Below are 6,865 nucleotides of genomic sequence, written 5' to 3'. Positions count from 1 at the left end.
CCCTTCATCGGCGAAACCTTCAGCAAAACCTTCTCGCCCTCCATAAATGACACATCTCGGACCTTCCGGTCCGCATAACTCTTTTGACATGACTGAACTGTGCAAAGTCTTTCCTGAATCACCTTCACCTTTTCTAAGGCATCCTGGACCAAATCTGTCCCCAACAACCTAGCCTCACCGGGCTCAAACCAACCCACTGAAGTTCTACACCGCCTCCCATATAAGGCCTCATACGGTGCCATCTGAATACTGGACTGATAGCTGTTATTGTAGGCAAACTCTGCAAGTGGTAAAAATTCAACCCAAGAACCTCCAAAATCAATCACTCAGGCACGCAACATATCCTCCAATATCTGAATAGTACGCTCGGATTGTCCGTCCGTCTGAGGATGAAATGCTGAACTCAACTCCACCTGAGTGCCCAACTCGTGCTGAAAAGTCCTCCAAAACTGAGAAGTGAACTGAGTACCTCTATCCAAAATAATAGTAACTGGAACACCATGCAACCGCACAATCTCTTGAATAAAGATCCTAGCCAGCCGCTCCGCAGAATATGTGGTACACACCGGAATGAAATGCGCTGACTTGGTCAGCCTATCCACAACAACCCAAATCGAATCAAAATTCTTCAAAGTCCGAGGAAGGCCACTCACGAAATCCATAGTAACTCTCTCCCATTTCCACTCAGGAATAATCATCTGCTGAAGCAAACCGCCCGGTCTCTGATGCTCATATTTCACCTGCTGACAGTTGAGACACCGAGCCACATATCCCACAATGTCTTTCCTCATTCTCCTCCACCAGTAATGCTGTCTCAAGTCCTGATACATCTTCGCAGCACCCGGATGGATGGAATACCGCGAACTGTGGGCCTCCTCAAGAATCAAATCTCTAAGCCCATCAACATCGGGCACACAAATACGGCCCTGCATCCTCAATACGCCATCATCACCTATAGTCACATCTTTGGCATTATCATGCTGAACTTTGTCCTTAAGGACAAGCAAATGCGGATCATCATACTGGTGCTCTCTGATGCGATCATATAAGGAAGATCGAGAAACCATACTAGCCAATACCCGGCTAAGCTCAGAAATATCTAACCGCACCAACTGATTGGCCAAGGTCTGAACTTCAACTGCAAAAGGCCTCTCCCCAACTAGGATATAAGCCAAACTCCCCATACTGACTGCCTTTCGGCTCAATGCATCAGCCACTACATTGGCCTTTCCCGGATGATATAAAATGGTAATATCATAGTCTTTAAGTAACTCAAGCCATCTCTGCTGCCTCAAATTAAGATCTTTTTGTTTAAATAAATGCTGAAGACTGCGATGATCAGTGAATACCTCACAAGATATGCCATATAAATAGTGCCTCCAAATTTTTAAGGCATGAACTATAGCAGCCAACTCCAAATCATGAACAGGGTAGTTCTTCTCATGGGGCTTCAACTGACGAGAAGAATAAGCAATAACTCTACCCTCCTGCATTAGCATACAACCAATCCCAACTCTGGAAGCATCACAATATACCGTGTATGAACCTGTAGCTGATGGTAACACCAACACTGGAGCTGTGGTCAGAAGTGCCTTGAGCTTCTGAAAGCTCTCCTCACACTCGTCGGACCATACAAATGGGGCACCTTTCTGAGTCAACTTGGTCAAAGGCGATGCAATAGAAGAAAACCCCTGAACAAATCGACGATAATAGCCTGCTAGCCCAAGAAAACTCCGAATCTCTGTGACTGAGGACGGTCTAGACCAACTCTGCACAGCTTCTTTCTTCCTTGGATCAACCTGTATACCCTCGCTGGACATTATGTGTCCCAAAAATGCCACAGAACTTAGCCAAAATTCACATTTGGAGAATTTTGCATAAAGTTTCTCCTCTCTCAATCTCTGCAACACTACAGGCAAATGCTGGGCATGCTCTTCCTGGCTATGCGAGTACACCAGGATATCATCAATGAATACAATTACAAATGCATCCAGATAAGGCTGAAATACATTGTTCATCAAATGCATGAATGCTGCTGGGGCATTGGTCAGCCCGAAAGACATAACCAAAAATTCATAGTAACCATATCTAGTCCTGAAGGCAGTCTTGGGAATATTCGACTCCCTGATTTTCAACTGGTGATAGCCCGAACGGAGATCAATCTTAGAAAATACCCTCGCTCCCTGAAGCTGATCAAATAAGTCATCAATGCGAGGCAAAGGATACTTGTTCTTCACTGTTACCATATTCAACTACCTATAATCAATGCACATTCTCATTGTGCCATCTTTCTTCTTCACAAATAAAACAGGTGCACCCCACGGGGACATGCTAGGCCGAATGAACCCCTTATCTAGGAGTTTATGAAACTGCTCCTTCAATTCTTTCAGCTCTACTGGTGCCATACGATATGGCAGAATAAAAATGGGCTGAGTGCCCAGCACTAAGTCAATGCCAAAATCAATATCCCTGTCCGGCGGCATACCCGTAAGGTTTGCAGGAAATACATCAGGAAAGTCCCTCACAACTGGGATAGAATCAATACTAGGAGTCTCAGCTCCAACATCCCGCACAAAAGCCAGATATGATAGATAACCCTTCCCAACCATACGCTGGGCTTTCAAGAAAGAAATTACTCTGCTAGAGACATAATCAGTCATGCCACGCCACTCGATCCTCGGAACACCTGGAATAGCCAATGTAACTATCTTAGCATGACAGTCTAGAATAACATGATATGGAGATAACCAATCCATGCCCAGAATAATATCAAAATCTACCATGCTCAACAGCAATAGATCTACTCAGGTCTCCAGACCCTCAATAATCACAACACATGACCGGTACACACAGTCCACAACAACAGTATCGCCCACCGGGGTAGATACATGAACAGGTAAAGAAGGAAACTCTTGGGGCATACCCAAATAATAAGCAAAATATGAGGACACATAAGAATAGGTGGAACCGGGATCGAATAATACAGAGGCATATCTGTGGCAGACTGGACAATTCTGTAATGACATCATTTGAAACAATAACATAAAAAAACAGGCCCGTCCACCGCCTGATCGACCTTAATCCCCGTAAGCAATAACCGACTCACGAACACGCCTCAAACTGGAACCAATATAGCACAAAATCGTGCAATCAACTTATTTAATAGCAAACTCCCCAACTTGGCTCAAAGACATAGATCAAAACGCACTCAATAAATCATAACACACATACTCTATTATTGCCATAATACCATAGTGAGATTGAACTCACTCCTTCATAAGCTTGTGGAAACACAAATCATCTAGAATTTTAACTCTTCTGCAATTCTTGAATTCACTCATATAACAGTTAAGCCCACTCTCTAGGCGACCAAATTTAGATTTAAACGCATATTCTTTACTTGTAAATTAGATCTTCTAATAGACAGTATAAGAATCGCACCACCTTAGAACACTCCGCAGGAGATAACCCACATGTTTCACTTCTAATTAATATTTTTGTATACCTTCCACCGTCATTCACATTACACAATCACTTAGTCTTCCTGAGTCTAAACTCATACCGTAACATGAAATTTACTTCACTCCAAACAGGAGACATGAAAAGATTCTTCACGCGCCCATAACTCGGGGCTACACATCAGATCACAATGAAAATCAAACACTTAATAGTTCATCTATTATCCTGACGCCCTTCCTCGTCACCTCCAAGTCATATAGATATATCTCGCAGTACTAACATACTCCTCACATGGCTATCCAACCATCATTCCCACTAATAGGTGTCATACCTCCTTTTTCACCCGCACCGCCGCAAAGGGATGCGGAAGGGAGTTTTTCCAATTAAAGGACAATCGAAACAGGATTTTATTTAAAGATTCAGAGTTGCCACTTGGGAGATTTGTGGTGTCCCAAGTCACCGGTTGAATTCCGAATCGAGGAAAAGAATGACTCTGTTTAACAGTCTGCGCACCAGAAATTCTGATAAGGAATTTTGTTAACCCGGGAGAAGGTGTTAGGCATTCCCGAGTTCCGTGGTTCTAGCACGGTTGCTCAACTGTCATATTCGGCTTGATTATCTGATTTTTTATACAATTATGAACCTACGTGCAAATTTTAACTGTTTACCGCTTTTGTTATTATTTATTCAAAGAATTGCAACGTCGTGAGAATGCATCTCGAATTGCGCCACATAAATGTACCCGCAATTTTCGATACGTTCCGACTTCGTTGAGATTTAGATTTGGGTCACATAAATGTGCACCCGAGTTTAAGAAGATAACATTATTAAATACGCGTCTAAAGCGACTAGCGTATCATTATTTTGGATAGGACCGCGAAATTTTGCTAAACGGTCCATCCCGAAGTCTAAGTAATTTTACCAACACGTATAGAGGGCCCCGCAGCTTGTGTACTTTTATTTGTCGAGGCTCGTCTCATTCATTATTTTTTAAAAGGAATTTGCAACGTCATGGACATGCATCTCGAACCACGTCACAATCAATGTACCCGTGATCAGTGACACATTTCGACTCCGTTGAGATTTGGATTTAGGTAACATAAATGTGCACCCGAGTTTAAGAAAGTAAATTATTAAAAGTACGTGCCTAACAGTGACTAACACATTATTACTTTTGGGAAAAAGGCCGTTGTGAGCACGTGATTTTTGCTTTAACTAAAACTACTCCAAAAATAAATCAAAAAATAAAATAAATTTCTTTTACTGTGTAATTTTTGAATTTGCGTGGTGTTAAATATTTGTGTTATGTCCGTAAATGTTTATTTTGTCAAAATAAATCAAAAAATAAAATAAAATACATGTTGCATGCATATAGGATTTAATTATGCATTTAAGAGTTAATTTAAATAAAATTACAAAAAATATGCGTTGGTTCTAATTTTAATGTTTCACTATGTGATTAATATTTTTTGTCTATGTGTTAAATTGTTAAAGGTTGATTAATATTTTGAAGGAGTAATTTTTTTGTTTTATAATTTTAATTAGGATTTTTAATAATTGAAGAATTAAATTAGAAATTAAAAAGAGTGGTATTAAATGGGCAAAAACGGATCTGGGCCAAATTTTCTAAACAAAATCAAGCCCAATCCAAATGACCATGTCCGGTCCAATTCAAAACAGAATCAAACGACGTCGTTTGGTTACCCCTTATCAAGGGCCGTTGGATTAAATCCAACCAACGGCCAAGATCTCATCACCCTAACCCAAGACCCTTACCCGATCCGATACCCGGTTCAACCCGTCCCCCTAACCTAAACCAAACGACACCGTTTGGTTAAGTGAGTAGATCTCATCCATCCATTCTACTTGATCCAACGGACGATACCAGTCCACCCCACCCCTATATAAATCCCAAACCTCTACCCAGCCCCTAACTGAACACCCCCCTCTCCGCTCCTGTTCATCATCGTTCCAAACAGACCCCTAACCCTAGCCGCCCCTATTCCCCTTCGCCTGAAACCCGGCGGCATCAACGCCGCCGGTCACCAACTTAACACCCTAGGACCTCCTGAACCTCCCCTACACGAATCCAACCTTAGTTTCCTTCGAATCAGGCCACAACTCTTCGAATCTTAAATCGAAGGTTGGCCTGAAAACTTGATCTAAACCAATCAGCCCCAAATTAACACCATGGCTTCCCCTAGTCATCCTGAGTATGGATCTGTTGGTTGTTTGGTTCGAATCAGTTCGGAACTTCTCGAATCTTCTTTTGAAGATTCGGACCAAACAAGAACAAACTCAGATCCATTTCAAACTAACACGAAATAACCCCTAGGCTACCCTCATCCTTGTATCATGTTTGGTTCCCTTCAAATCTGCCCAGAAATGTTCGGATTTAAGATCCAAGAACCTGGAACCCTAAAAATTTCCAATCTTGGAATTTTTCCGATTTCAAGTAAAAGATTGAGGTTCAATCGACCTTAGTCAAAGTATTTTCAGTGGAAAATACTTCGACTAAGGTCTGTTTGATTTCAAAAAAAATCCGAAGCCGAGTTGAGTTCGAGTCTGATTAAAATTCAGAGGCATTTTTCTATTATTTTGTGTATTCTAAGTGTATTGTTGTCTGTGTCAATAGCTTTTTGATTTTTCATATTTGTTTTGATCAATTCTGTCATTTCTGTCTCCTACCTATTTACTTGATCCGAATGTGAATTGTTTCTATTGGTTGTGATTATTTACAATGTATGTAATCGACTCGATTAAGTTCGTCGATTAGTTATATTATGAATTCTCGTTTATGATAAATACTGATTGAAACAATTTGTCTACCTATTGTTTGTTGACAATTGTTATAGATAGTTAGTTAATTAGTCTTTTAAATCATGTTTGTTTATAAATCAGTGAGTCCGTCAAATGGATGTTGTGTATGTATTGATTTCTGGGCAGTTAGTTTCAGGTAATGCATATACTGTCAATACCCCTGCACTTATGCTAAATTCAATTTCAATTCAGATTTTGTTCTGTTAAGTTCTGCGTATTGTTAAAATGTTTGTGTACAAGTTCAGTGTTCAAATCTGAATTTAATTTTGTCCATTAGCTATTAGACATTGGGTGTTGGATCAATTAGCTATCATTGAATAGACAGAATGTTTGTTTGATTTAGGACTTGGTTATTAGCTGCTAAACAGGTTTAATTCAGATAATTTGGTTAAGGTTTAAGCAATTTTGGTCTGGGGCAGTAATAACAGTAGTATTAAGGGATTTTCAGTGATTATTTGAGAAATGAAACAGTAGGGTAATATAATAATAATAGTGTGCTTATAATGGAATGTTAGTGGCTATAATTTAGGAGATAATGGGAAACAAAGGATAATGGAATGCTGGAAATCAGGAAAAAGTTCACTCA

Source organism: Nicotiana tabacum, chromosome 8 (genome assembly GCF_000715075.1).
Source record: "Nicotiana tabacum cultivar K326 chromosome 8, ASM71507v2, whole genome shotgun sequence".
Taxonomy (NCBI): domain Eukaryota; kingdom Viridiplantae; phylum Streptophyta; class Magnoliopsida; order Solanales; family Solanaceae; genus Nicotiana; species Nicotiana tabacum.
This window is presented reverse-complemented; position numbering follows the sequence as displayed.